This window comes from Cervus canadensis, chromosome 1 (genome assembly GCF_019320065.1).
Source record: "Cervus canadensis isolate Bull #8, Minnesota chromosome 1, ASM1932006v1, whole genome shotgun sequence".
Lineage (NCBI taxonomy): Eukaryota > Metazoa > Chordata > Mammalia > Artiodactyla > Cervidae > Cervus > Cervus canadensis.
In genome coordinates this window covers 92,554,379-92,562,708 of record NC_057386.1, presented here as the reverse complement: position 1 = coordinate 92,562,708, position 8,330 = coordinate 92,554,379, and positions in this window count along the sequence as shown.

Here is an 8,330-nt window from a genome sequence, read left to right as displayed (position 1 = left end):
AATACATATAATAAATATATGTATATAATTATATTTGAACAAATATATCCTGAAACTGCCTCATTTTTATAATAAAGTTAATCTTTGCCCTAAGCCTTCTTCTTAGTTAAAAAATAAACTTTTAAATGAAAAGAACATCACTCTTACTGTAGTAGATACAGGTGGTGCCTGCCCAGATGCCTTTGGATCCTTCTCATCAATTCTGTGTACCCATCTAGTCTGTACCCTTTGGTGATGTTAGACACTCCAAGGATGGCACTTGGGCATGGAGCAGCCTCACCTGTGTCTTAAAGCTCCACAGACATGTAAGTGGTTGTGAAAGTACAAAAACTCAGTCCCTTGCATTCCAGGCAGAACTGACAACTCTGAGGTGTAATTTTTGCTCCAGGGCACCCTGTAGGATTAAGATGAATCTGGGGCTTCACCTGAACCCAGGCCTGAATTTCCCTTTCCCAATCCTTCTTTCCTCAATCCCTTCCAGGTTTTTCTCCCATTACTTAGTAAACCACTTGCACTGGAATCCTTGACACAGGTTCTACTGCTAGGAAAACTTGATCAGGAATACTAATTGTTCTCTCTCTTTCTATATTTCTCTCTCTATTCTCTCTCATTCTTTTTCCTTTTATATGTTAAATTTGGATATGTTCTTGAATTAAAGATTATGTAGAAAAAACAGATAACAAACTTTTCTCCTCCAAATCGACCATCTCTCAGCCTGATAGAGGTTAGTTAAAAAGACAGCTTTAAAGATGCTTTTTTAAGATGTTATTTAAAGATGTTACTTTTAACTAAGGTACCACAACCTAGAATCTTCTTTGGTAGCAATTGGGAAAAACCTCACTCTCCTCCCTGTTTAAAATTGACTCCCTCATCTGCCGCACACATGCCCTCTCCCTAGCCCCCATCTCTGTTTGTATTCCTCTATAGCAGTTCTCCATAGCACTTGACCATCTCATTTAAATGAGTGAAGGAAAACTAAAGAAAGTGAAAAAAATAAAATAATTTGTAGCATTCAAGGAAGGCTTCTTAAAAAGAATATTTCATTATGAATGGGAAGGTAGAGAAAGACATATTTAGGGATTCATAAGTGGGTGTATGATACTTTGAATTTTCTATTTTTGTAAGGGTAGAAGAGATAATCATATGGAAGAGTTTCAGTTGTATGACTGGAAATCATCGAGATGTTTTATCTACCAGCAAAAGAACTCTAGACAATAAAACCCCAGAAGTTTTCTTTAGAAAAATATTTTTGCTAAAATTTTAACGATAAGTGGAATTTGTGTTTCCATTTTTAATCTTCCAATTTTTGGATTTCGGAAGGCCAATTGCAAAAATAAAGAAGAGGTGTGGTTACATCTGATAAGAGGATGGGGGAAATTTGCAGAAAATGCATGATACCCAAAAGTCAAGGAATAGCTATAAGGAAAAAAAAAATTAGTATACTACTTGCATAAAAACAAGAAAGCAACCTGTGCATTGGGGATTAAAACCCAATGGCTCAGGAAACTCAAACACTGGCTCTGTATCAGCCTAGAGGAGTGGGATGGGGAGGGAGATGGGAGGGAGTTTCAAGAGGAAGGGAATATATATATACCTATGGCTGATTCATGTTGAGGTTTGACAGAAAACAACAGAAATCTGTAAAGCAATTAAATAAAAATTTTTTTTGAAAAGGGAAATGAGGAGATCAATTTAAAAAAATTACAAGAATGTTTCCTCAGGCTTTCCCACACTAAGAAGTGTCTGACTGGATTTCATTTAGAATTGCCTAAAATGAGCTCCTTCCCATGATGAAGGGGTTATCCTGTTTCCAGATGCCTTTTGAAGGTTTTTTTAGGGATGCCTCAAAAAGGTCTACATTAGCTCTTCTCTTTTTATTTTTAACTCTTCTCTTTATTATTTATTTTTGACAATTTGAGTCGCTTTGTGCTGCCTGAGAAAACTCAGATGGCATCTGTCATGGCTGAAGCTGGGAGTGGGGGCAGAATACCCCTTCTTGTAGGAAGGTGATCTCAAGAAAATGCTTCAGGAAAATAAAAAGTCATTTCCTAGAAATAAAACAAACAAAAAAACCTAATGGCAGAAATTCAATGCCAACCGTCACAGAACCCACCAGTAGTTTCCACGAATATCTGAGTTCTTTACATGTTCGAGGCATCACTCTAGATGCCAGATATACAGCAGTAAACAAAAAAGACCAAATCTCTGTAGAATTAAGCTTACATTCTACACATAAATTATTAAAATATTTTTGTCCAGAGTGGAAGTACTATGGAGAAAAATAAAGCAGGGGGTATATATGGAGGGGGTTGCAATTTAAAATTCAACCTTAGTCAGAGAAGACCTGGTGGAGAGATGACAACTGAACATGGTAATGAAGGAGGTGAGGCAATGGGCCACATGGACATTTGGCAGGACAACATCCCAAAGGAATGCAAATAGGTGGGGTAAAAGTAGAAACAGTGACAAGTTTTATTTTCTTGGGCTCCATAATCACTGCAGATGGTGACTACAGCCATGAAATTCAAAGACCCTTGCTCCTTGGAAGAAAAGCTATGATGAACTTAGACAATGTATTAAAAAGCAGAGACATCATTTTGCCAACAAACATCCGTACAGTCAAAGCTATGGTTTTTCCAGTAGTCGGATGTGAGCGTTGGACCATAAAGAAGGCTGAGCAATGGAGAACTGATGTTTTCAAACTGTGGTGCTGGACAAGACTTCAGAGTCCCTTGGACAACAAGGAGATCAAACCAGTCAATCTTGATGGAAATCAACCCTGATTATTCATTGAATGCTCATTGGAAGGACTGATGGTGAAGCTGAAGCTCCAATACTTTGTCCACCTAATGTGAAGAGCCAATTCATTGGAAAAGACCTTGATGCTGGGAAAGATTGAGAGCAAGAGAAGGGGTGACAGAGGATGAGAAAGTTTGATGGCCTCACCAACTCAGTGAGCTTGCATTTTGGACAAACTCAGGGAGATAGCGAAGGACAGGAAAGCCTAGCATGCTGCAGTCCCTGGGATTGCAAAGGGTTGGACACAACTTAGCAAATAAACAACAATAATATGTCCAGAATGGTAAGTACTATGGGGAAAAATAAAGCAGGGGTGTTGAGGGATTGCAATTTAAAATACAGCCATAGTCAGAGAAGACCTGGTAGAGAGAAGATGACAACTGAACCTGGTAATGAAGGAGACTATAGACCACACGGACATTTGTGGGAAAGCATCCCAAAGGGAGAAAAAAGTCCAGATGACTTAGGTAGGAATGTGGCTAGAGTGTTGGAAAACAATGACAGTGTGGCTGGAGTTGAGTAAGAAGCGTGAAAATTAGGTTAGAGAGATGAGGGTAGATGGGACATGGCCTTGTAGCCCCTGTTGTGGGGCTTTGGCTTTACATGAGTGAGGTGTGAGCCTTTGGAAGGTTTTCAGCCAAAAGATGTCATATTCTGATTAGTTTTTAAAGGATCATTCAGGTTGCTTTATTGCAAATAGATTTTGGTGAAAGTCAAGAACCAAAGCAGGAAAACTATTTAAGAAGATATTACGATCATCTGGGTGAAATCTGTAGTGGCCTGGATAAAGTGGGAGCTGGATTCTAGAGATATTTTTTGAAAACAGTTGTCAATTATCACTGGCTTTAGTGATAATTCAATGTGAAAGAGAAAAGTGTCAAGGGAAATTTCAATGCATAATCATGTATTTGTGTTTTGTTGTCATTTCAACAACTTAGTTGCTAAATCATGTCAGGCTCTTTGCGACTCCAAGGATCATAGCCCGCCAGGCTCCTCTGTCCATGGGATTCTCCAGGCAATAATACTGGAGTGGGTTGCCATTTCCTTCTCCAAGGGATCTTTGTGACCCAGGGATCAACCCCACAACTCCTGCATTGCAGGTGTATTCTTTACCACTGAGCCAGTTGGGTGTGTTTTGTTCAACTCAATTATGTAAACATCTGTTTTCTACTGTGGGTTATCTAACTTATAAAAGGCACTGTGCTAGTGAAATGCAGTTTCTTGTGCCAAAGAGCTTATATTCTTGGAAGGGAAGCAGAAAAATAAATCAATAAATTTGTGTATTATTTGTATATACCACATTAAGTCTAGTAACCAAAGTATGCTCAATTTCTAAAAGTGGGGAGAGATCAACACTGTCACAGAGATAGAATAAGGCAATGATGGAAATCCTTCTAGAGGAAGTGATGACTATGTTGAATATTGATGGACACTTAAGGGGTTTTCTGGGTGCTAAAGAGACAGTGGAAAAATAATAGAGGAGAGGTCACTGCAAGTAAAAACACACAGAGGGATAAAACAAATGTGGTATGTCTAGGAAAAAAGAAAGATTAGATTGCCTGGAATGTGAAGTTCAAAGTAGGAGCTGAGTGGAGCAGATAAAGGATTTTCTATCCCCTGCTCCATGCATGGGCTATACAAGGGAGTGGAGAAGGAAATGGCAATCCACTCTAGTATTCTTGCCTGGAGAGTCCCATGAACAGAAGAGCCTGGCAGGCTACAGTCCATGGGATCGCAAGATTTAGACACAACTTAGCAACTCAACCACTACCACCGTACAAGGGAGAGCCAGTGAAAAGTGTTAAGTATGGGAGAATTTGATCATACTTAAGTTTTCTAAAACATCACTCTGGTGGCCATGCAGAGATAGATTGGAAAGAGGAGGAGACAAGAAGCTAGAAACCCAACAAAATTTATCTCAGCCATTGCTGAGAACCTGAATTAAGGCAATGGCAGAGGAAATAGAAATGATAGGATGGACTTAAAAGTTAGAAATAGCAAAGCCCAGTGGCGAATTGGATATAGTGTATGAGAGAGAAGGGGAGAGTCCTGGAGGCTGGGAGATGCGTTCCCATCAATTAAGATTAGAGAACACTGCCATCATAGCATTATTTATAATAGCCAAGATATGGATGTAACCTAAGTGCCCATGAAACAGAGGCACAGATAAAGAAGATATAATATACAATGGAATGCTACTCAGCCTATAAAGGATGCAATCTTTTTTTTTTTCAGCAACCTGCATAAACTTTGAGAGTATTATGCTAAGTAATATAAGTTTGACAGAGAAAGTCAAATACCATATGATTTCCCTCAGATGTACTATAAATAGACAAAGAAGCAAACCAAAGCCAAAATAAATGATCAAATAAAACCAAACTAAAACAGAAACGTAGGTATAGAGGAAGGAGCAGTGGTACTTGAATGGAAAAGGCAGGAGGAGGAGGGTGAAATGGGTAATGGGGATCAAATGTATGGTGACAGATGCAAACTAAATTTTTGGTGGTGAGCATACTACAGGTTATACATAAGTCAAAGTATATTATTGTACACATGAAATATAAAATGTTATAAACCTGTGTTACTTCAATAAAAATAAAAAAAAGAAAATTAAAAAAAAACTAGAAATGACAAAGATCAGGGAGAGCTGGAAAACAAAGAAGGTCGTGGAAGTTGGGGAAAGTGATGAGATCCATTTTGGCATGTGAGATAAAGGTGAATGTCTCCCATACGGACCTGGAAATTAGTAGAGAGGAATAACCTTTATCTGTAGATTTAGGGGTCAATGACATGTACAGGGGTATCTAAAACAATAGGAACTTATTTGACTGTTGAAGGAAAAGATTTACAGTGAAAAGGTGCCCAGGGATAGAATCCTCAAGAACATCATCTTCCAAGCAGAGCCACGGGAAAGCAAACCAACTGCTGACACTGAGAATATATGGTCAGAGAGGTAAATAAGCAGGAAGATGAAGAGCAGCCTCCACGGTCAAAGAGGGAAAGGAGAGAGTAATCAAAGGTAGCAAAGGGCACAGTGAGATCAAGTAAAATAAGGATTTAGACACGTTTGTGAGCTGGGTGATTTGGAGGTCACTGTTGATCAGAGAAAGGACAATTTTCATGATACACTGGTAATGTGTGGTTTGGGTGGAAATCAGATGATAATGGTTTGAAGTGGATAGGAGGTGAGATTATCTAGACACATGTGTAGACTACTCTTTCAGGGAGCTTGACTTCACATGAATACCCAAACCTCCCTTTTCCACATGAGGTGAGGCCATGCCCACACTAACCTGTGGACTAGAGTAGATGGATGTAGATGTTGAAAGCAGGTGAGTGTTTTGAGCTGAGAGTAGAGAAGTGACTCCAGTAAGCCAGATAGGGGGGTTTATGAGGGTCTCCGAAGGTAAGGGACCAGAGCCAGTGTCTGAAGCTGGATTAGGGAAGCAAGACAGACATCCAGGTAGGGAGTTTGTAGTCAAGTCCTTGAGAAGAATGAGATCGTGTGTGCTGCTGGGTCTGAAGTTCAAGGGTTTGATCAGGTGCCCAGGCTCGGTGGGGAAAGAGGGGAACTAATAAACCGAGAGAATCAATAGGGTAAAAGCCTGGCTATCATGTTAAGTCTTAGGACACATTAGTAGAAGGAGGGCAGTTTGAGAGCAAGGAGACTGTAGGTGATGAGGTTTTATATATAAAGATTTCAGACAGAGACTGGTTCTAAGTGCTATAGTCTGGTACATGGCCATGGTAGTGATCTGATGATAGGGTAAAAGAGGCCCATATTTGAAACTGAGGCACTCAAGTTTCTGGGAAGCTATAGTGTTGGTGGAATCCTCTTCATAGTCACTGAAGTCACCCCGGGTGATGGAATAAATTTGATTCAGGAAAAGAACATGCCTGAGTCCTCAGTGAACATGGAGGAGTGTTCAGGAGATGACAATCATCAATAAAAAGTAAGGGGACAGCAAAGCTAGATGGGACAAACTTCAAAGGAGAAATGAGTTTTGTGCAAGAATATGCATGCAGTAGGTGTTAGGAAGGATATCTTCAATTGCTCTTGGACCTGCCATACCATCTGGGAGAGCTGCGCAGAAGTGGTGTCCTGAACTAGAGGCAGGAAGTGGAAAGTCCTATTTCAGTGAAAGTATGTAAGGAGAAAAGATTGTCTTTATTATATACATGTAAAAATTTCATGTTCTCAGAAACTAAGGATCATCTTTTATTTTCTACTGAGATTGTTAAATTACAGGTTTCCAGGGAATCACAAAAGACAGTTGTACTGACTGGGTAGTATTTAATATGACCAGGTCTTAAATAAGAAGCCATGAACATAAACATTTAAAACCAAATATATAATAAATAATCATTAAGTTATAAAGTACATAATTCATATTAAAGCTAAATTTTCAGATGCAAATGTAATAATACAATAGAGAAATAATATAGAATAATAATGCTATAATTTTATGTGTCCAAAGAAGACACTTTCAGCTAAAATCGTAAAAGTCATGATTAATTTTCCCTGAACCCCCATGACCTAGAGAAACCTCTTTCTTTTTTCTTCCTGCCTTCTTTCTTTCCTTCCTTTCTTTCTTTCTCCCTTCTTTCTTTTTTCCTTCTTTCCCAATTTTTTTTTTAACATATCCCTTGTTCCTGCAGCAAGTGTTGCTAAAAACGCTGTTGAAATAATGTTGAACAAATGATGGTTCAGTAGAAAGTTTTACTCAGAGTTGTGGTCAGATGTTCCTGTGAGAGTATCCAGAACTTTAGAGACTCATAGACATATAAAGCTCAAAAAAGATATAATATTCCTTAGAGACTAAGTCCAACACCCTCATTCTATAGATAAAAAAAATTTAAGTAAGTGACCATAACTTCATATCCAGTGAGATTTCAGGTCTCCTGTATCACTATCCATAGGTGAACAGCAATTGTGATAGGTCAGCCCCAGATCCTTTTGGAGGTCTGGTCTTGAACACAAAGTAGTGAAGATGGAGCAGTTTGAGTCTCACTTCTTCATCTTGTATATGCTGATGCATTGCTTTCCTTGGGATGTTGCCAGGATCTTTACCTGAGTCTTTAAACTCAGTTTAAAACTCGCCCCATTAAATTATTTTTACTTTTAAGGTAGAATTTCTGGTCAAAAGGATTAAAACAGAGATTTTCAACAGTAAACACACCAAAATAAATACATTGTTTTAAATATAAAATCACAGTGTCAAAGAAACCAACAATTATAAATATAGCCAGAAATGAGAAATAAGGACTCCATCTTTCCCAAGTCAAATTCATGCTCACTTTCCACTTTTTCCCAATAACCTGGCCTGATGCTGAGGCAGGCTTTAGATGTGTATTATGATCACAATGCATATGATTTCTTTGTGATAACATTTTAAAAATTTAAAAGAGAACACCCTGTTTCTGATGATAACACATCTCCTTGAGAGTTGATGAAATACTGATTCCTAACATATGTTTTAGAACCATAAATTATCTATACTTGTTAAAAAAATATTTTTAAGTAGATCATT